Source organism: Euprymna scolopes, chromosome 46, assembly GCF_053919585.1.
Source record: "Euprymna scolopes isolate OS-2025 chromosome 46, ASM5391958v1, whole genome shotgun sequence".
Classification (NCBI taxonomy): domain Eukaryota; kingdom Metazoa; phylum Mollusca; class Cephalopoda; order Sepiida; family Sepiolidae; genus Euprymna; species Euprymna scolopes.
Genome location: NC_136527.1, coordinates 209,743,892 through 209,767,347, shown reverse-complemented (window position 1 = coordinate 209,767,347; position 23,456 = coordinate 209,743,892). Strand labels below are relative to the sequence as shown.

At 49.8% G+C, this 23,456-nt stretch overlaps 1 long non-coding RNA gene across 1 annotated transcript in view; it reads right to left on the bottom strand.

The window, feature by feature from the left end:
* The window catches only part of LOC145271001 (uncharacterized), a 52,060-nt gene extending 30,807 nt beyond the window's left edge, over positions 1–21,253 (bottom strand). Inside the window, exon 1 of the long non-coding RNA XR_013865647.1 lies at positions 20,871–21,253. This is a non-coding gene — a long non-coding RNA (uncharacterized LOC145271001). The remainder of the gene's footprint in view (positions 1–20,870) is intronic.
* Between the last annotated feature and the right edge of the window lie 2,203 nt (positions 21,254–23,456).

The following is a 23,456-nucleotide window of genomic DNA, read 5'->3' as shown; positions in this document are numbered from 1 at the left end:
CACCCCCCCTTCTCGACACTGGGGTGTCACCGGATGTGACACCCCCCCTTCTCGGCACTGGGGTGTCACCGGATGTGACCCCCCCCCTTCTCGTCACTGGAGTGCCACCGGATGTGGCACTCCCCCTCCTCGTCACAACACCAGGGGCGTCCCCCATGGTGTTAGAGGCAGAGGCCTGCCTCTTTTTTTGTTGGCCCAGTGCCCTTCACCGACCAGCCGATTCGGATCTAGAGGGCCTTCGCCTAATGGCACGTCGGTTACCTCTAGTCCTGCCGGCTGCTTAAGTCGGATCCAGACACTGGACGGACCTGCAAAAAGAAGGAAAGCAAACAGTTAGTTGGCCGAAAGGACCACTCACCCAAAGAAGGGGTCGGTCCTTTTAGGCTGGACAAAGAAAAAGCCCTTAAGTGGTCAAAAGGCTGACCAAGTGGGCACCTGCTTTCGAGAACTTCGTCTGGTCTAGTGCGTGTCTTGGAACAGATACTACACTTTGATCATGACTACGTTGCCCGGGGGCAGGGAAGTATTATATTTAGCCCTTCGTCCCCGGCCTTGGCATTATCTACTGCCAAGGCCTCATTTGGGGTACGAAGAAGCTTAGGCACAAAGGCCAGTAAGGGGGAGTGGGGGAAAAAGGGGTCTTTTCTAGTCCTTAGCTAGACTTGCGTAAGATAGCAAGTACTTTATTATAAAACCTATACTAGAGTTTCTATCACGCACTGTTTCGCCTAACATTCTTACCCGGACCTACTTAAAATAACAGCTCCCCAGCTTACGGGATGGCAGGCGACATTCACGCTGTGATAAAAGAAGAACATATAACATTATATACAAGAAATTAAAAGGAAAAATATCTACAAACTAAAGAGTTTTAATTTTTTTTTTTTTTTTTTTTTTTTTTTTTTTTTGTACTGGGGGTTAGATGATGGGGAGGGGGGCAAGCTAGAATACACCCAAAAAGAAATAAAAAGAAAATAAATTAACAAAATGCCTATGGGGGCGGGTTAGTAAGGGGACCCTCCATACCTAACGGCTGGTCTGTCATATGAAACGCCCACTGTCTTCCGGTCCTCTTCCCCCGGGGGGGAAGGGTGAAAGCAAGCAGGTCGTTCCCTAAAGGGGAGTGGAGGAACTAGGGACATGTATGGAAAATAAATTAGGGTCGGGGATAATAGGGATGGATGGCGTCTTCCAAGATAATGTACGTAATGGGCAAAATAGGCCTGGGACAAAATAAAACAAGTGGACTTTTGGGCATCTTTGGAAGCTCTCCTAGTGCCAATCTATCAAAAAATAAAAAGCTATGGGAACAGGATCCACACGCATACTACCCTAATCTAGGCCCTATAAAAAGCACAAGCTATCCACTCTTGGTGGTTACTGCCTATCTAGCCTTAAAACTACCCAATATTATAAGGTAAACCTTATATTACTTGTCTTGATTGGGCTGGGTTCCGAGAAAAAAGAAACCTCAGCACCCTAGGACCAATACCACTAGGGTGGAAACACGAACTTAAATCTAGCGCCTCGTCGGATGCACAAACTAGTGTTGTGCACCCATCTTCTATCAAAGTCGATGTGGGGCAATCTTTTCCAATCACATCTGATTTTCGTTTTAAGTTGATGCTTAAAACGAACAACCAGATCTTGATCGGAAACAGACTGCCCCCTATAGACAATGTCCAGACGTGAAACCCACGTCACTAACCTAGCCACCGCTAGGATCGCTAGAAACCCCAACCGTTTCTCCCTGTCAAACGGCGGATCCACATTATCGACTACGTACGCTAAATCAAGTGGCACCGACCGCTCGGGGTCGATGCGAGCCGTTACCCCCTCGACATACTCCCAGAGACTCCGCACCCCGCTGCAAAGAAAGAACGCATGTTCTCTCGTCTCCTCCTCTTCTTCATCATTGCAGCGTGGGCACGGGGGATAGTAATAATCCCTATCATGATCGTCCCTGGCTAGTTTGCCGAAGAGTGGCAGCGCGTCTCGGACTAGCCTCCACGTAAGCGAAAATTCAGCATTGTTAATGTAGCTACTGGCAGGCGCCCAACTCCACAGCGAGAGAACTTCCCCCCTCGACAGATGTAGCCGCTCCACCAGCGGGTCTTTTGCAGTCCCCTCCACTACATCCCTATATAGCAACCACCTAGGCCGTGCAAGGTCACTGGACCCCGGCAATGCCCTAAGGGCGGCTCGGCATTCGGTCAGAAAACACCTTTCCCCCGCCGGTCTTCTGCGACCTTCAGCAGCAGGGTTGGATATGAGCCGTGGGAAAGCTTGCTCCACGACTGGTACCCAGGGCGTTTCCTCCATCAGTGTCCGACTCAGGAATGCCAATCTTTCTGCGTGCTTGTGACTAAGCAGATCAGGCATCCCCAAGCCTCCCTCGCTAAGCTTCTGTGTACAGACCTGTCTACGGACATACGGCTTTCCTCCTACCCAAAGAAGTTTGAATAGGAGTTGCTCTAAAGCCTTACAGCGGTCCGCAGGCAGGGGAAGAACAGATAAACGGTAAAGGATCAGCGGAAACACGTATGTAGCACATGCCTCCGCACGACCCTTCAAGGACAATTTCCTCCGAATCCAAGTCCCTACTGACGACTCGACCTTAGTCTGTACTTCCGACCAATTCTTGTCCAGCTGGAGGTCCGGCCCGAACCACACACCGAGGATCTTTACTGGGCCATCTGTCCAGCCGAACGCACCTGGAAGCGAGTTTACCCCGGTCCAGGCGCCCAACCGCAGGCCAACGGACTTGCTGCGATTGATCACGGCCCCTGTGACAACTTCATACTCAGCGATCGCCTCTATCACCGCTTTAATGTCGGTTCGTCGTGCGACGAACACGGTGACGTCATCGGCGTACGCGGACACCCTGGCAACTTTGCCGCCAGGCAGAGCTATGCCGCGTAGGACTGGTCTCGCCGCCTCGTCCCTTAATTTGCGAAGGAAGGGCTCCAACGCCAGGACATAAAGCAGAGGCGACAGCGGACAACCCTGCCGCACCGACCGGGAGACCCCAAAGGACTCCGACAACCTACCATTAACTTGCACCACCACCGCGGGATCACGATACAGGGCGGAGATCCACTTGCGGAAGTCCGGACCAAAGCCGGCGGTTTCCACAACAGCCCTCAGGAACCCATGGTCCACCCTGTCGAACGCCTTGGACTGATCTAAATTGATCAGCGCGGCTTCTGTGTCGTCTTCTACCCCCTCTAAGATCGTGCGAATCAAGTGCAGATTGTTTTGAATCGATCGATCCTTCACAGCGTAGTTCTGATCCGGTTCGACCAAGTCGCCGATAACAGCCTGCAGTCGATTCGCAAGAACGCGGGACAAAATCTTGAAGTCTGCGTTAAGCAGAGTGATGGGCCTATAGTCATCTAGATTCCCCCCTCCATGTTGGTTCCCCTTCTTCAGAAGCGTGACCACTCCTTTGGTTACCTGCCTCGGGATCGAGTCCTGGGCAAACCAGTGGTTAAACACGCCCGTCAGAAGGGGCACAAACATGGGCGACAGCCTCAAGAACAGTTCGTAAGGTAAACCATCGAGCCCCGGAGATTTGTTGCGGCCAACCTGCTTCAACGCAGTAATGACCTCACGCTCCGTAACCATCCCCTCGCAGCTAGCCGCTCGGGCCGCAGTAAGGCGGGGCGAGCCAGCTAAATAGCTGCCAAACTCCTGGCCGCGGAGTCTGCGTAGTTTGGTGAAGCGCTCCTCCAAATGTTGCCGAAACCCACTGCAGATCTCCCGTGTCGACACGAGAGGACGCCCTCCCAGGTTATTCACCTCCCGAATGTACCCGTCCGAGCCACGTCTTAGGGCAGCCTTACGCTCAACAGCGTCAACGTTCACGGCTTCGTTGGAAACTCTTTCTAACCTAGCCCTAATTAACTGACCTTCATATCGCTCGCTAGCCAAGCGATTGAGGTCCCCCTTAACTAGAGCTAGTTCTAGGGAATCCCCCCCTGCCACCGCCCGGGTCAATCTATCCTCTAAGTGCCTTTTGGTCCGAGCCCTAGTTAACGCGAGGCGTTGGCTGTATTGGACACAAAAGCGCCTAATGGTAGCCTTAAGGTTAACCCACCATCTACTCCCGGTAACCGCCCCCACTAACTCCCTCTGAATTAGTAATGTCAGCTGCTCCTGGAAGTCGACCGACTCCAATAAGGAGGCGTTCATCTTCCAGTAGCCTGCCAACCTAGGCCTATTACCTAATTTCAAATGGGCCAAAACAAGTTTGTGGTCCGAATGTCCTAACCAGTGGAACGTGGGACAAGATAGGAAATCTGTGTCGCCCCTTCTAATTAACATCCTGTCCAAGTATGAACTTGTAAAGGCGGCCGAGCTAGATTGCCACGTCCACATCTCCCTCCCGGGGTGATCCAGACGGAACCTATCGACGAGATCGCACGAGGCCATCAGGTCAGACAGGCTGCTTTCACACCCTCCCGACCCTCTAACCCCCCCGACCTTATCTATATTGGGGTCCAGGATGGCATTCCAGTCCCCCATTAAAACTACCCGCTCCGGACCCGAAGAGAGAAACACCTCCACCCGCCGAAAAAAGGAAACCCTCTCGCTGGGGATGTTAGGCGCATAAACTGCCATGATCCGAAACGCGCCGCTTTTAACGGCAACATCGACCACGACCAACCTCCCATGAGCGTCCGCGTGGACAAGTGTAACCGTCGCAGACAGAGTGCGACTCACTAGTACAGAGACCCCCCGGCTATAGAGACTGCCATATGCTGAGTAAACATCAAAATCGTTCACCAGCACATCGCAGTCCCCGGCCCCAACAAAGTGGGTCTCTTGCAAGGTGGCTACATCTACCTCAAGGGCCACGAGATCCCTCAGCACGCGAACAGCCTTGCTTCGGGATCTCATGCCCCTCGCATTTAAACTAGCTATATTCAAGCTCGTTTCCATGTTTCCACTATCTAGTAGTATTCCTCTACTAGGGGTCTAAAGTCCTCGGGGGTCAGGACGTCGAAGGCCTGACCGAGACTGCCCGTGAGCAGTTCGGACGTAAGCCGTCCGTCTCGAGCCAGGCCTCCCACGTCCAGGGGGAACGTCATCTTTAGTGCCCTATAAAAGGAGGGGTGAACATAAATGGGGACCCTCCCTTCGCACTGGTTTGATATCTTGCTGAGTGATGGGTGCTCCCCGTCCACTATTTTTAATCCCGCGAATGCGGATTTTCCAGCTTCGATCATGTGCCACAGCGCCTTTGCTCTACCCCCCCTATTCACCCTAACGAAAGTGATCAATGATGGGGCATCGCGAAAATTCCTTGGGTCAGTGACCTCTTTGCCATCGATGGATTTAAGGCCTTCTAACTCCTTCAAATATCTTTTTTGTCTGCCATTGAGGTCACTGACCGCATGGCTCAGGTCGGCATTACAAATCTTTTCCCCGGGTAGGAAGGGGAATTTTTTGGACCTCTCCTCTCTCGGGGCCGCCGCCTTTTCTTGCTCCTCCTGCTTCTCCTGGGTCTTACAGCTTTCCGCTTGGTCGGAATCTATTGGAATTTTTTCCGGGTTTTCTATGGTGTTTTCCACGGTAGTATCTTCCTCAGGAGCTTTCACTTGCTCCATCGTGGAAATCGGAGTGGTGAATAGGGGAGGGGTAAGCTGAACTTCCTCTTGGGGGGGTTGTGATTCCGGGAGTTCAGGATCCTTTTCTCTCTCTTTCTTCTCTCGTTTACCTTTTTGGCCCTCATCTCCTCCATCGCTCTCCGAGCCGGATCCACTAACCCTGGCTTTTCTTTTAACGGCTGTGGGCATACTTCTGGTTGCGGCATGTGGAGCTGGCTCAGGCTTCTTTCCTTTTTTTCCTGCAACCGTACTCCATTTAGTGGAGTCTTGTTCTTCCGGTTTCTTTTCGGCCTTCTTGGATCCCACTTCCGTTTCTGGCCTTTTTCCTGCTTCTGCTTCTACCGTGTTCGTCTTCTTCTGAGGGCAGAATCGTGCCACGTGGCCTGTCTTTTGGCACTGCCAGCATTGTGGCCTTCTGCCTTCGACAATTACTATCATGGTCCAGCCCTCACAGGTCAGCTGAGCTGGGATTTCGTGGAACTGCTTCCGGTTGAGGCGCATTTGGAGTTTGTACTCCCCGGTCAATATATTTCGGAGTCCCCTTACTGCCTCTAAGTCTTCCACTTCTCCAAATTGGGACATTATTGCCCCCAGTTGTTCCTCAATTAGGAAGCAGGGGACCCCAGAAATGGTTACTTTTGTTCGCCTTTTGGAGAGGTATTCTGGTCTTATTTTTACGTCTCTCCACATGAGGTCTCCTCTTGCCAGCTTTTCCGCGTCTTCCTTCGTTGGCAAGAGGACCTCCCACATCGCATTAAATCTTCTGACCGCATACTGGGCTGGAATTCGGAGCTCTCCAAGCAGCTCCATCATGCGGTCCTTCGGTACGCCTTTTAATCCCTTTCCCTTGGCATCAAGCGTAAGGAGAGAGACCGACCTCTCCCTTATCGTTTCCAGGGTTTGTGGCACGGCTTTGATGTTATTGCCTTCTATGAGTCCCTTGTATTTGGTTTCCAGCAGTTCCTTGTAAAACTCCGGGGACTTTGTCTGTTTTTGTTTTGGTCCCCAGCTCAGCTGTTCTTTTGATGTCTCTCCTGTAGTTGTTGCTGCTGCTACCTCCGCTGCCGATGTTGTTGGCGGCGTCCTTTGCTCTTCCGGGATCGGGGAGTCGGACACTGCGAGGGCTGGCCATTCCTCCTTTGTTGCCGGCTCCACATGCTTAGTTCCCCCCACCCCCGGGGAGCACCCATCAACCACAATAACCTCCAGTGACCTGGTCTTCCTGAGGTCGGTTTCGACTTTCTGGGGGCTGCTGGCTTCCGACTGAGATGGCCTAATGGCTGCTTGGTCGTCCAGGGCCCACCATTTCTTTACTGGTCTCCTCTTTTTGCCGGGTGCGCCTTCTCCACCAGGTGTGCCCTGGACGAGTTTCCTCCACGCAGCCAGCTCGTCCTCCCTCGTGGTGTCGACTAATGATGGGGATGATGTTTCTGGCCTGTCGAGGTCCACCCAGGCAGCAGCCCCCGAACTAGCTTTAGACCTAACGACCCCTGGTACCGCTCTCGAACTGGGGGTGGCGACCCCCGGGACAGCCCACTGCACTGGAGCACCACCGGGTGTGGTGCCCCCCGTAATCGTCGCTGGGATATCACCAAAGGTGATATCCCCAGGTATCGGCACTGGGGTGTCACCGGGTGTGACACCCCCCCTTCTCGGCACTGGGGTGTCACCGGATGTGACACCCCCCTTTCTCGGCACTGGGGTGTCACCGGATGTGACACCCCCCTTTCTCGGCACTGGGGTGTCACCGGATGTGACACCCCCCCTTCTCGGCACTGGGGTGTCACCGGATGTGACACCCCCCCTCTCGTCACTGGAGTGCCACCGGATGTTGCACTCCCCCTCCTCGTCACAACACCAGGGGCGTCCCCCATGGTGTTAGAGGCAGAGGCCTGCCTCTTTTTTTGTTGGCCCAGTGCCCTTCACCGACCCGCCGATTCGGAGCTAGAGGGCCTTCGCCTAATGGCACGTCGGTTACCTCTAGTCCTGCCGGCTGCTTAAGTCGGATCCAGACACTGGACGGACCTGCAAAAAAGAAAGAAAAGCAAACAGTTAGTGAGCCGAAAGGACCACACTCCCAAAGAAGGGGTCGGTCCTTTTAGGCTGGACAAAGAAAACCCTTAAGTGGTCAAAAGGCTGACCAAGTGGGCACCTGCTTTCGAGAACTTTGTCTGGTCTAGTGCGTGTCTTGGAACAGATACTACACTTTGATCATGACTACGTTGCCCGGGGGCAGGGAAGTATTATATTTAGCCCTTCGTCCCCGGCCTTGGCATTATCTACTGCCAAGGCCTCATTTGGGGTACGAAGAAGCTTAGGCACAAAGGCCAGTAAGGGGGAGTGGGGGAAAAAGGGGTCTTTTCTAGTCCTTAGCTAGACTTGCGTAAGATAGCAAGTACTTTATTATAAAACCTATACTAGAGTTTCTATCACGCACTGTTTCGCCTAACATTCTTACCCGGACCTACTTAAAATAACAGCTCCCCAGCTTACGGGATGGCAGGCGACATTCATGCTGTGATAAAAAAGAAGAAAAACATATAACGTTATATACAAAAACTAAAAAGGGAAAAAATATGTACAAACTAAAGAGGTTTTTTTTTTTTTTTTTTTTTTTTTTTAAATATTACATGGGGAGGGGGGCAAACTAGAATACACCCAAAAAGAAAGAAAAAGAAAACAAATTAACAAAATGCCTATGGGGGCGGGTTAGTAAGGGGACCCTCCCTACCTAACGGCTGGTCTGTCATATGAAACGCCCACTGTCTTCCGGTCCTCTTCCCCCGGGGGGAAAGGGTGAAAGCAAGCAGGTCGTTCCCTAAAGGGGAGTGGAGGAACTAGGGACATGTATGGAAAATAAATTAGGGTCGGGGATAATAGGGATGGATGGCGTCTTCCAAGATAATGTACGTAATGGGCAAAATAGGCCTGGGACAAAATAAAACAAGTGGACTTTTGGGCATCTTTGGAAGCTCTCCTAGTGCCAATCTATCAAAAAATAAAAAGCTATGGGAACAGGATCCACACGCATACTACCCTAATCTAGGCCCTATAAAAAGCACAAGCTATCCACTCTTGGTGGTTACTGCCTATCTAGCCTTAAAACTACCCAATATTATAAGGTAAACCTTATATTACTTGTCTTGATTGGGCTGGGTTCCGAGAAAAAAAGAAACCTCAGCACTCTAGGACCAATACCACTAGGGTGGAAACACGAACTTAAATCTAGCGCCTCGTCGGATGCACAAACTAGTGTTGTGCACCCATCTTCTATCAAAGTCGATGTGGGGCAATCTTTTCCAATCACATCTGATTTTCGTTTTAAGTTGATGCTTAAAACGAACAACCAGATCGTGATCCGAAACAGACTGCCCCCTATAGACAATGTCCAGACGTGAAACCCACGTCACTAACCTAGCCACCGCTAGGATCGCTAGAAACCCCAACCGTTTCTCCCTGTCAAACGGCGGATCCACATTATCGACTACGTACGCTAAATCAAGTGGCACCGACCGCTCGGGGTCGATGCGAGCCGTTACCCCCTCGACATACTCCCAGAGACTCCGCACCCCGCTGCAAAGAAAGAACGCGTGTTCTCTTGTCTCCTCCTCTTCTTCATCATTGCAGCGTGGGCACGGGGGATAGTAATAATCCCTATCATGATCGTCCCTGGCTAGTTTGCCGAAGAGTGGCAGCGCGTCTCGGACTAGCCTCCATGTAAGAGAAAATTCAGCGTTGTTGATGTAGCTACTGGCAGGCGCCCAACTCCACAGCGAGAGAACTTCCCCCCTCGACAGATGTAGCCGCTCCACCAGCGGGTCTTTTGCAGTCCCCTCCACTACATCCCTATATAGCAACCACCTAGGCCGTGCAAGGTCACTGGACCCCGGCAATGCCCTAAGGGTGGCTCGGCATTCGGTCAGGAAACACCTTTCCCCCGCCGGTCTTCTGCGACCTTCAGCGGCAGGGTTGGATATGAGCCATGGGAAAGCTTGCTCCACGACTGGTACCCAGGGCGTTTCCTCCATCAGTGTCCGACTCAGGAATGCCAATCTTTCTGCGTGCTTGTGACTTAGCAGATCAGGCATCCCCAAGCCTCCCTCGCTAAGCTTCTGTGTACAGACCTGTCTACGGACATACGGCTTTCCTCCTACCCAAAGAAGTTTGAATAGGAGTTGCTCTAAAGCCTTACAGCGGTCCGCAGGCAGGGGAAGAACAGATAAACGGTAAAGGATCAGCGGAAACACGTATGTAGCACATGCCTCCGCACGACCCTTCAAGGACAATTTCCTCCGAATCCAAGTCCCTACTGACGACTCGACCTTAGTCTGTACTTCCGACCAATTCTTGTCCAGCTGGAGGTCCGGCCCGAACCACACACCGAGGATCTTTACTGGGCCATCTGTCCAGCCGAACGCACCTGGAAGCGAGTTTACCCCGGTCCAGGCGCCCAACCGCAGGCCAACGGACTTGCTGCGATTGATCACGGCCCCTGTGACAACTTCATACTCAGCGATCGCCTCTACCACCGCTTCAATGTCGGTTCGTCGTGCGACGAACACGGTGACGTCATCGGCGTACGCGGACACCCTGGCAACTTTGCCGCCAGGCAGAGCTATGCCGCGTAGGACTGGTCTCGCCGCCTCGTCCCTTAATTTGCGAAGGAAGGGCTCCAACGCCAGGACATAAAGCAGAGGCGACAGCGGACAACCCTGCCGCATCGACCGGGAGACCCCAAAGGACTCCGACAACCTACCATTAACTTGCACCACCACCACGGGATCACGATACAGGGCGGAGATCCACTTGCGGAAGTCCGGACCAAAGCCGGCGGTTTCCACAACAGCCCTCAGGAACCCATGGTCCACCCTGTCGAACGCCTTGGACTGATCTAAATTGATCAGCGCGGCTTCTGTGTCGTCTTCTACCCCCTCTAAGATCGTGCGAATCAAGTGCAGATTGTTTTGAATCGATCGATCCTTCACAGCGTAGTTCTGATCCGGTTCGACCAAGTCGCCGATAACAGCCTGCAGTCGATTCGCAAAACGCGGGACAAAATCTTGAAGTCTGCGTTAAGCAGAGTGAATGGCCTATAGTCATCTAGATTCCCCCTTCCATGTTGGTTCCCCTTCTTCAGAAGCGTGACCACTCCTTTGGTTACCTGCCTCGGGATCGAGTCCTGGGCAAACCAGTGGTTAAACACGCCCGTCAGAAGGGGCACAAACATGGGCGACAGCCTCAAGAACAGTTCGTAAGGTAAACCATCGAGCCCCGGAGATTTGTTGCGGCCAACCTGCTTCAACGCAGTAATGACCTCACGCTCCGTAACCATCCCCTCGCAGCTAGCCGCTCGGGTCGCAGTAAGGCTGGGCGAGCCAGCTAAATAGCTGCCAAACTCCTGGCCGCGGAGTCTGGGTAGTTTGGTGAAGCGCTCCTCCAAATGTTGCCGAAACCCATTGCAGATCTCCCGTGTCGACACGAGAGGACGCCCTCCCAGGTTATTCACCTCCCGAATGTACCCGTCCGAGCCACGTCTTAGGGCAGCCTTACGCTCAACAGCGTCAACGTTCACGGCTTCGTTGGAAACTCTTTCTAACCTAGCCCTAATTAACTGACCTTCATATCGCTCGCTAGCCAAGCGATTGAGGTCCCCCTTAACTAGAGCTAGTTCTAGGGAATCCCCCCCTGCCACCGCCCGGGTCAATCTATCCTCTAAGTGCCTTTTGGTCCGAGCCCTAGTTAACGCGAGGCGTTGGCTGTATTGGACACAAAAGCGCCTAATGGTAGCCTTAAGGTTAACCCACCATCTACTCCCGGTAACCGCCCCCACTAACTCCCTCTGAATTAGTAATGTCAGCTGCTCCCGGAAGTCGACAGACTCCAATAAGGAGGCGTTCATCTTCCAGTAGCCTGCCAACCTAGGCCTATTACCTAATTTCAAACGGGCCAAAACAAGTTTGTGGTCCGAATGACCTAACCAGTGGAACGTGGGGCAAGATAGGAAATCTGTGTCGCCCCTTCTAATTAACATCATGTCCAAGTATGAACTTTAAAGGCGGCCGAGCTAGATTGCCACGTCCACATCTCCCTCCCGGGGTGATCCAGACGGAACCTATCGACCAGATCGCACGAGGCCATCAGGTCAGACAGGCTGCTTTCACACCCTCCCGACCCTCTAACCCCCCGACCTTATCTATGCTGGGGTCCAGGATGGCATTCCAGTCCCCCATTAAAACTACCTGCTCCGGACCCGAAGAGAGAAACACCTCCACCCGCCGAAAAAAGGAAACCCTCTCGCTGGGGATGTTAGGCGCATAAACTGCCACGATCCGAAACGCGCCGCTTTTAACGGCAACATCGACCACGACCAACCTCCCATGAGCGTCCGCGTGGACAAGTGTAACCGTCGCAGACAGAGTGCGACTCACTAGTACAGAAACCCCCCGGCTATAGAGACTGCCATATGCTGAGTAAACATCAAAATCGTTCACCAGCACATCGCAGTCCCCGGCCCCAACAAAGTGGGTCTCTTGCAAGGTGGCTATATCTACCTCAAGGGCCACGAGATCCCTCAGCACGCGAACAGCCTTGCTTCGGGATCTCATGCCCCTCGCATTTAAACTAGCTAAATTTAAGCTCGTTTCCATGTTTCCACTACCTAGTAGTATTCCTCTACTAGGGGTCTAAAGTCCTCGGGGGTCAGGACGTCGAAGGCCTGACCGAGACTGCCCGTGATCAGGTCGGACGTAAGCCGTCCGTCTCGAGCCAGGCCTCCCACGTCCAGGGGGAACGTCATCTTTAGTGCCCTATAAAAGGAAGGGTGAACATAAAGTGGGACCCTCCCTTCACACTGTTTGGCTATCTTGCCTAGTGATGGGTGCTCCCCGTCGACAATTTTACATTCTTTGAAGGCCTTTTTGCCTTCTTCTATCATTTTCCAAAGAGCTTTTGCTCTGCCTCCCCTGTTCACACGGACGAAGGTTATAAGAGATGGAGCCTCACTGAAATTCTTTGGGTCAGTGACCTCCTTCCCATCAACGATCTTTAGAGCTTCCAGTTCTTTTAAAAAAATTTTCTGACGGCCGTTGAGGTCACTGACCGTGTGGCTTAAGTCGGCGGAGCAGATTTTTTCCCCGGGCCAGAAAGGGAGTTTCCTGGTCCTTTCCTCCCTCGGGGCCGCCGGCTTTGTCAGTTCTTTTTCTTTCGGTGCTTCTATGGTGGGTTTCGGATTTTCAGGAGCTCCCGATTGCTCCATCTCTGAATCCTGGGTGGTGAACAGGGGAGGGGTGGGCTGAACTTCTTTCTGGGGGGTGGTTTTATCAGGAAGCTCAGGGCGCTGGTCTTTTTGCTCCTCCTTTCTCTCTCTTTTCTCCTGGTGCTGGTCTTCTTCACTCTCGGAGCCGGAGGAGCTGCCCCTTTGTTTTCTTTTTGTCGTGGTTGCCGTCGGTCGTGGTGGTGATTGTGGAGCCGGCTCGGCCTTCTTCGATTTTTTTGCTGCGACCGTACTCCATTTGCTGGTGCTAGCTTCGGCCTCTTTTAGTGTTTCTTCTTTTCCATCAGCTTCTTCTGTCTTTTTGGTCGTCTCGGCCGTTGTCTTCTTTAGAGGGCAGAATCTGGCAACGTGGCCCGTTTTCTGGCATGGCCAGCATTGTGGCCTTCTGCCCTCTACAATGACGACCATCGACCAGCCCTCGCAGGTAAATTGTGCTGGGATTGCAAAGAATTCTTTGCGGGTCAACCGCATCTGGAGCCGGTAGTCCCCGGTGTGGATGTTTCTGGGTCCTTTTATGGGTTGAATGTCTTCCACGTCCCCATATTGGGATAAGATGGCCCCCAGCTGCTCCTCGATGAGGAAGCACGGTACCCCTGTTACCGTTATGGTCGTTCTCCTCTTGGAGAGGTACTCTGGGCGAATCTTAATGTCTTGCCAGACGACGTCTCCTCTGGCCAATTTCTCGGCATCTTCTTTTGTCGGCAAGAGTACCTCCCACATTGCATTGAAACGCCTTACTGCATATTGGGCGTTGATGTTTAGTTCGCCCAGTAGCACCATCATCCTATCCTTGGGCACTCCTTTTAACCCCTTGCCCTTGGCGTCTAAGGTCAACAGGGATACGGACCTTTCCCGGATCTTGTCGAGGGCTTCCGGGACGACTGAGATGTTGTTGCCCTCGACGTAGTTCTTGTATTTCTCATCGAAGAGCTGCTTGTAATACTGGGGGGATCTTGTTTCCTTTGGTTGGGGACCCCAGCTCCGCTGTTCTTGTTGTTGTTGTTGTGTTGTCCACCCTGGCGCCGCAGGGGTTGCCGGTGGTGTCCTTTGTTCCTGTGGTATTGGAGGCGAATCTGTGCCTGCGAGGACTGGCCACTCCTCCTTTCCTGCCGGCTCGACGCTTTTGGCTTTCCACCCCCCCGGGGAGCACCCATCAACCACAATAACATCCAGTGACCTGGTCTTCCTGAGGTCGGTTTCGACTTTCTGGGGGCTGCTGGCTTCCGACTGAGATGGCCTAATGGCTGCTTGGTCGTCCAGGGCCCACCATTTCTTTACTGGTCTCCTCTTCTTGCCGGGTGCGCCTTCTCCACCAGGTGTGCCCTGGACGAGTTTCCTCCACGCAGCCAGCTCGTCCTCCCTCGTGGTGTCGACTAATGGTGGGGATGATGTTTCTGGCCTGTCGAGGTCCACCCAGGCAGCAGCCCCCGAACTAGCTTTCGACCTAACGACCCCTGGTACCGCTCTCGAACTGGGGGTGGCGACCCCCGGGACAGCCCACTGCACTGGAGCACCACCGGGTGTGGTGCCCCCTGTCATCGGCACAGGGATATCACCCCCCCTTCTCGGCACAGGGGTGTCACCGGGTGTGACACCCCCCCTTCTCGGCACTGGGGTGTCACCGGGTGTGACACCCCCCCTTCTCGGCACTGGGGTGTCACCGGATGTGACACCCCCCCTTCTCGGCACTGGGGTGTCACCGGATGTGACACCCCCCCTTCTCGGCACTGGAGTGCCACCGGATGTGGCACTCCCCCTCCTCGTCACAACACCAGGGGCGTCCCCCATGGTGTTAGAGGCAGAGGCCTGCCTCTTTTTTTGTTGGCCCAGTGCCCTTCACCGACCCGCCGATTCGGAGCTAGAGGGCCTTCGCCTAATGGCACGTCGGTTACCTCTAGTCCTGCCGGCTGCTTAAGTCGGATCCAGACACTGGACGGACCTGCAAAAAAGAAAGAAAAGCAAACAGTTAGTGAGCCGAAACGACCACACTCCCAAAGAAGGGGTCGGTCCTTTTAGGCTGGACAAAGAAAACCCTTAAGTGGTCAAAAGGCTGACCAAGTGGGCACCTGCTTTCGAGAACTTTGTCTGGTCTAGTGCGTGTCTTGGAACAGATACTACACTTTGATCATGACTACGTTGCCCGGGGGCAGGGAAGTATTATATTTAGCCCTTCGTCCCCGGCCTTGGCATTATCTACTGCCAAGGCCTCATTTGGGGTACGAAGAAGCTTAGGCACAAAGGCCAGTAAGGGGGAGTGGGGGAAAAAGGGGTCTTTTCTAGTCCTTAGCTAGACTTGCGTAAGATAGCAAGTACTTTATTATAAAACCTATACTAGAGTTTCTATCACGCACTGTTTCGCCTAACATTCTTACCCGGACCTACTTAAAATAACAGCTCCCCAGCTTACGGGATGGCAGGCGACATTCATGCTGTGATAAAAAAGAAGAAAAACATATAACGTTATATACAAAAACTAAAAAGGGAAAAAATATGTACAAACTAAAGAGGTTTTTTTTTTTTTTTTTTTTTTTTTTTTAAATATTACATGGGGAGGGGGGCAAACTAGAATACACCCAAAAAGAAAGAAAAAGAAAACAAATTAACAAAATGCCTATGGGGGCGGGTTAGTAAGGGGACCCTCCCTACCTAACGGCTGGTCTGTCATATGAAACGCCCACTGTCTTCCGGTCCTCTTCCCCCGGGGGGAAAGGGTGAAAGCAAGCAGGTCGTTCCCTAAAGGGGAGTGGAGGAACTAGGGACATGTATGGAAAATAAATTAGGGTCGGGGATAATAGGGATGGATGGCGTCTTCCAAGATAATGTACGTAATGGGCAAAATAGGCCTGGGACAAAATAAAACAAGTGGACTTTTGGGCATCTTTGGAAGCTGTCCTAGTGCCAATCTATCAAAAAATAAAAAGCTATGGGAACAGGATCCACACGCATACTACCCTAATCTAGGCCCTATAAAAAACACAAGCTATCCACTCTTGGTGGTTACTGCCTATCTAGCCTTAAAACTACCCAATATTATAAGGTAAACCTTATATTACTTGTCTTGATTGGGCTGGGTTCCGAGAAAAAAGAAACCTCAGCACCCTAGGACCAATACCACTAGGGTGGAAACACGAACTTAAATCTAGCGCCTCGTCGGATGCACAAACTAGTGTTGTGCACCCATCTTCTATCAAAGTCGATGTGGGGCAATCTTTTCCAATCACATCTGATTTTCGTTTTAAGTTGATGCTTAAAGCGAACAACCAGATCATGATCGGAAACGGACTGCCCCCTATAGACAATGTCCAGACGTGAAACCCACGTCACTAACCTAGCCACCGCTAGGATTGCTAGAAACCCCAACCGTTTCTCCCTGTCAAACGGCGGATCCACATTATCGACTACGTACGCTAAATCAAGTGGCACCGACCGCTCGGGGTCGATGCGAGCCGTTACCCCTTCGACATACTCCCAGAGACTCCGCACCCCGCTGCAAAGAAAGAACGCGTGTTCTCTCGTCTCCTCCTCATCTTCATCATTGCAGCGTGGGCACGGGGGATAGTAATAATCCCTATCATGATCGTCCCTGGCTAGTTTGCCAAAGAGTGGCAGCGCGTCTCGGACTAGCCTCCACGTAATAGAAAATTCAGCGTTGTTGATGTAGCTACTGGCAGGCGCCCAACTCCACAGCGAGAGAACTTCCCCCCTCGACAGATGTAGCCGCTCCACCAGCGGGTCTTTTGCAGTCCCCTCCACTACATCCCTATATAGCAACCACCTAGGCCGTGCAAGGTCACTGGACCCCGGCAATGCCCTAAGGGCGGCTCGGCATTCGGTCAGGAAACACCTTTCCCCCGCCGGTCTTCTGCGACCTTCAGCGGCAGGGTTGGATATGAGCCGTGGGAAAGCTTGCTCCACGACTGGTACCCAGGGCGTTTCCTCCATCAGTGTCCGACTCAGGAATGCCAATCTTTCTGCGTGCTTGTGACTTAGCAGATCAGGCATCCCCAAGCCTCCCTCGCTAAGCTTCTGTGTACAGACCTGTCTACGGACATACGGCTTTCCTCCTACCCAAAGAAGTTTTAATAGGAGTTGCTCTAAAGCCTTACAGCGGTCCGCAGGCAGGGGAAGAACAGATAAACGGTAAAGGATCAGCGGAAACACGTATGTAGCACATGCCTCCGCGCGACCCTTCAAGGACAATTTCCTCCGAATCCAAGTCCCTACTGACGACTCGACCTTAGTCTGTACTTCCGACCAATTCTTGTCCAGCTGGAGGTCCGGCCCGAACCACACACCGAGGATCTTTACTGGGCCATCTGTCCAGCCGAACGCACCTGGAAGCGAGTTTACCCCGGTCCAGGCGCCCAACCGCAGGCCAACGGACTTGCTGCGATTGATCACGGCCCCTGTGACAACTTCATACTCAGCGATCGCCTCTACCACCGCTTCAATGTCGGTTCGTCGTGCGACGAACACGGTGACGTCATCGGCGTACGCGGTCACCCTGGCAACTTTGCCGCCAGGCAGAGCTATGCCGCGTAGGACTGGTCTCGCCGCCTCGTCCCTTAATTTGCGAAGGAAGGGCTCCAACGCCAGGACATAAAGCAGAGGCGACAGCGGACAACCCTGCCGCACCGACCGGGAGACCCCAAAGGACTCCGACAACCTACCATTAACTTGCACCACTACCGCGGGATCACGATACAGGGCGGAGATCCACTTGCGGAAGTCCGGACCAAAGCCGGCGGTTTCCACAACAGCCCTCAGGAACCCATGGTCCACCCTGTCGAACGCCTTGGACTGATCTAAATTGATCAGCGCGGCTTCTGTGTCGTCTTCTACCCCCTCTAAGATCGTGCGAATCAAGTGCAGATTGTTCTGAATCGATCGATCCTTCACAGCGTAGTTCTGATCCGGTTCGACCAAGTCGCCGATAACAGCCTGCAGTCGATTCGCAAGAACGCGGGACAAAATCTTGAAATCTGCGTTAAGCAGAGTGATGGGCCTATAGTCATCTAGATTCCCCCCTCCATGTTGGTTCCCCTTCTTCAGAAGCGTGACCACTCCTTTGGTTACCTGCCTCGGGATCGAGTCCTGGGCAAACCAGTGGTTAAACACGCCCGTCAGAAGGGGCACAAACATGGGCGACAGCCTCAAGAACAGTTCGTAAGGTAAACCATCGAGCCCCGGAGATTTGTTGCGGCCAACCTGCTTCAACGCAGTAATGACCTCACGCTCCGTAACCATCCCCTCGCAGCTAGCCGCTCGGGCCGCAGTAAGGCGGGGCGAGCCAGCTAAATAGCTGCCAAACTCCTGGCCGCGGAGTCTGGGTAGTTTGGTGAAGCGCTCCTCCAAATGTTGCCGAAACCCATTGCAGATCTCCCGTGTCGACACGAGAGGACGCCCTCCCAGGTTATTCACCTCCCGAATGTACCCGTCCGAGCCACGTCTTAGGGCAGCCTTACGCTCAACAGCGTCAACGTTCACGGCTTCGTTGGAAACTCTTTCTAACCTAGCCCTAATTAACTGACCTTCATATCGCTCGCTAGCCAAGCGATTGAGGTCCCCCTTAACTAGAGCTAGTTCTAGGGAATCCCCCCCTGCCACCGCCCGGGTCAATCTATCCTCTAAGTGCCTTTTGGTCCGAGCCCTAGTTAACGCGAGGCGTTGGCTGTATTGGACACAAAAGCGCCTAATGGTAGCCTTAAGGTTAACCCACCATCTACTCCCGGTAACCGCCCCCACTAACTCCCTCTGAATTAGTAATGTCAGCTGCTCCCGGAAGTCGACAGACTCCAATAAGGAGGCGTTCATCTTCCAGTAGCCAGCCAACCTAGGCCTATTACCTAATTTCAAACGGGCCAAAACAAGTTTGTGGTCCGAATGACCTAACCAGTGGAACGTGGGACAAGATAGGAAATCTGTGTCGCCCCTTCTAATTAACATCCTGTCCAAGTATGAACTTGTAAAGGCGGCCGAGCTAGATTGCCACGTCCACATCTCCCTCCCGGGGTGATCCAGACGGAACCTATCGACCAGATCGCACGAGGCCATCAGGTCAGACAGGCTGCTTTCACACCCTCCCGACCCTCTAACCCCCCCGACCTTATCTATGCTGGGGTCCAGGATGGCATTCCAGTCCCCCATTAAAACTACCCGCTCCGGACCCGAAGAGAGAAACACCTCCACCCGCCGAAAAAAGGAAACCCTCTCGCTGGGGATGTTAGGCGCATAAACTGCCACGATCCGAAACGCGCCGCTTTTAACGGCAACATCGACCACGACCAACCTCCCATGAGCGTCCGCGTGGACAAGTGTAACCGTCGCAGACAGAGTGCGACTCACTAGTACAGAGACCCCCCGGCTATAGAGACTGCCATATGCTATTTAAAGGAAGGGTGCTATGGATATAGACTCAAAGTCTGTGCATATATCTATCCGTGCATATATCTATCCGTGCATATATCTATCCTGTGCATATATCTATCTGTGCATATATCTATCCTGTCATGTTAAAGTAATTAGATTGGATTGAAGAGTGTAAGTTTGTTTCACTTAATGCTAAGATATTCAGGGGGTTTAGGTAAGACTCTACATCATCTAGATTACCTCTAAGCCCATGGATATTTCTGAAAGCGAGTCTCAAGGCGAATTGGTTTTGTTTGTCTGGTTTTATTGAGATATTTCTCTGGGTTACCATTTCATTATGTTTTTGTTTAATGTCAGATTGGGGGAAGAGTGTTGTGCAAAGTGGACCAGTTTTTATGCCAAGTATACACACAGTCGTCCATTAGCCGAGTCCTGTCTAGAAAGTTGTGGCCTTGTGAAAGCCCACCAAAGATACCAGCAGGATCCCTTTTCATGCGTGACATGGCACTACAACTATGCTGAGATTATACAACTGATGATAGAGCAGCCACTCTAAGCGCTACCAAAGAGTTAGGGCTACTGTACTGTCAGTTGGAAACAGCAGCCAGACAAGCTGTCAATCAAATACTCCCAACCTCTCAAACAAAACTGGCCCAAACAAGTCGAGTGAGCAAAGTGGCATGCAAGTAAACCTAATTTGCTCAGTTTCTAGGGAATAGGGGAATGGTGTTCAATGGCCTAGTCAGGAAACAAAACCAAGCACAGGGTGGCTCAGAGTCTATATACTGCTAAAGCAAGTTAGGTTGGCAAACTGAGAATTTGTTTGAGTTACACTCTTTAGGAAGGTTGTCGTCCATGACTGAGGAGGCCTCCCTCACCCAGTTTTTTTTTTTTTTTAGAGTCGTTCTTCTCTAAGATGGATGATCTGAAAAGATCTATGGGTCCATCACACTGAGAGGGGTAACTATGCACTTGGTTTCTACGCTCGGTATTTCTGCACCCCTACATCGGTGAATATGTTGAGTATCTTACTTTAAGTTTTTCTCTATTTTACATAAATAAATCAAGGATTGGTGATAAATTCCTCTCTAGCATTTACAAGAAAAAGTCAATTCTCCTCTGCCACAAAAATGTGAATCTTCGAACAATTACATGTCTTGTTCACCGTTTACTGGCCATAAAATGGGTGCTCATTTTACGATAAATTTATATAGCAAAGTGGTACCTTACTATAAAATCTTAAATAATGATTATATTTTAAAAATTCGATACTCATGCAGAGAGTGATCCGCGCTGAAATAATAACGTTATTTTATGTCTAACAATTCAACCATATTTGAAAATTAAGTTATTGTGTTTATGATAAACATTATTATTTTCTAAGAAATCACATAAGTTTTACTAAAAATAAACAAAAATTCTGATTTAAAAAAAATCTTAATGTCAGATTCTTCGCAGGTTTTTAATTCACGTTTGTTAAAAGCAGAATCCATAGTTTTATTGGATTGCAATAAAAAAAAACTTATTTTAATGTTTAAGATTATTTTAAAAGTTATTAAATTCATGTTTTGAAATTGTAAGCAAAAAAAAAGAGGAAAAAAAGAAAAATAACTTACCTTACATTCCAGGAATTTAAGTTCAATAGTGAGGTGAATTCGTTTTTTTTTTTTTTTCCTTTTGTGTTCAAAACAGAAAATCTGTTTTGTTTGTTAAGATTTCTTTAGTAAATTGATACAATTTTTGTTTTGTTTGTCCAATTCATTAAGAAATAAAATATATGAAAATATAAAAAAATCAAAATTAAAATATTAAAAACACGATTTAAACGTGAAATTATTTAAAGAAACAAATCAACCGCTAAAGAAAAAAGAACTTAAGGTCATCGTAATAATCCGGTGTCATCATTATTTCGTTCCTCGTGTAAAAATGTCTGTTAATTAGTTAAATGTTCGAAATGTTTTGCTATAAAAAGTTTTACTAGCAAGTTTTGATTAAAACTTGTCAATACTTCATGTTTGTTGTGATTTCTTTATTAAATTTCTCTTTTTATTTGCATAGGCATCAGCACTTATCAAGGCCATGAGGCCACTCGATGATAGGGGGGTTAAAGAGTGTACAGTAGAAATTGGACAATATAGTAATAATCGTTAATAATTGAAATTCGGTAAATTTGTTAACATATGGAACAGTTCATCAAAGACTTGTTTACGTTAGACTTGAAGACAACCATATTATAGACAGATGGAAAACAGGAAAACGGAAGACAATTTTACAGGCGCGCAGTTCTAAGAAAGAAGCTTTGTTCATGGAATCTACGTTTAGGTTTATGCACAGATAAAGAATGAGGGAAATTAGTTATAGTGTTTTCTGCTAGACGGGTGTTTCTTGTAAAGGTCTGGCAAGGGGGACCATAGATTGGAGCTCAGCCGAGCACTTGCCATGAAAATGACGTTAAAGCAGAGCCAAACTCGCAACATCTCTTCTATGAGAAAGAGGGTGCAGAGAAGAGAAATGAACATCCCCCACAAGGCTACGAAGTCTATTTTGAAGTCTATCAAGGCAAGATAAGTCCTTTCTAACAGTTCCTGCCCAGATGTGGCAACAGTACTCCACCTTAGACGTATCTGGCTTTTATATAGATAGAGAATTGCATCAGCAGTGAGATATCTACTGGATCGATAGAAGGATCCGACCATTTTTCAAGTTGCCTTGGCAACGGATTTAATGTATGCGTTCCATTTAAGATTAGGAGTAAAGGTCAAACCCAGAAGCTTGTCAAAACATGAGGCCTCCCCAAGACGAGAGCCATTCATTTCAATTGATGCCAGATGGGGATCAGAACATTGATGATGTAAAGACAAAGGCTTTGTTTTAGATGCATTAAAAGTAACCAGCCACCTTTTTCCCCATTGTACCACTTGCTCAAGATCAGAGGAGAGAGAATCAGAGAACTTGGTCGTTTACTGTCTTAGATGTGCTACCATAGATAGTAGTTTCATCAGCATAAATATCTACGAATGATGTAAGGATACGATTTGGAAAATCACTAATGCAGATCAGGAAAAGAGCTGGGCCCAGGATGGACCCCTGAGAGACTTCAGCATAATACTGAGAGCTTCTGATTTCTGCCCATCAACCACTACTCTTATGAACCTATCAGAGAGAAACGATTAAATAATTGAGAAGAAAGTTCCAGCTATACCGTAGCAGGAGATCTTGTGAAGTAAACCTTTATGCCATACTCTATCAAAGGCCTTTGATACGTTAACAGCAGTTGCCCTAGAAAAGTTGCCTCCGTCGAGAGATTCGCTAATTACTATAAGCACATCGTCTGTAGATCTAGCAGAACGGAGATCATATTGTGTGTCACTAAGAAGGTTATTTTTGCTTGAGATAGTTGATTACTTCTCTATTTAACACAGATTCCAGTAACTTACTCATGACGCACAGGAGACTTATTGGACTGTACTCTGAGGGAGACGAGCGATCACCTGGATTCTTAAATAGGGGGCATACTGATGAGATTTTACAGGGTGACGGGAGGCAATTCTCCTTAAGACAACGTTTAAACAGTTTTGTAAGTATGGGCGCAAGTTCTGATTGAAGTATTTTGAATACTATAATTAGAATACCGTCAAGGCCGGTTGCTTTACTGGAATCAAGGCTTTTGATTAGCTTGGCAACATCACGTACTGATATTTGTATATCACATAGCATGTTTTCTGATACAAAAATACACAAGCCACAAATTCCCCCTACTTACACACATCAAAATACACATACACCTGAAGTGAGTACTCCATCCAAATACAATTATTTAACCGCCACATGTAATGGTTGTAGAGTAAATTGGCCATAGAAATTATGTAAGACTCTGCACATATAGTATGCCTAAAACATTTTTTCCTTTTAAAATTAAAAAATAATTCTGTATATATTGTTTAAAATTAATAAAGTATTTATTCTTTTTTTTTTTTAAATAAAATTTGTTTTCATGCCTAATTTTGAAAAAAAGTTCTGCTTATTTAAAATTGTAAACTTCCGAAATACCGATGTCATTATTTATATATTCTTGGCAAAGTAACATAACGGTGATAACAGAGTTTCGTTCCTTTTATGTGATATAGAAATAAAGAGTATTTTGCCACCTAATCTCCAATCTTGCTTTTTTCCTATCGGGTTTAGATTACATTTGTCAATGT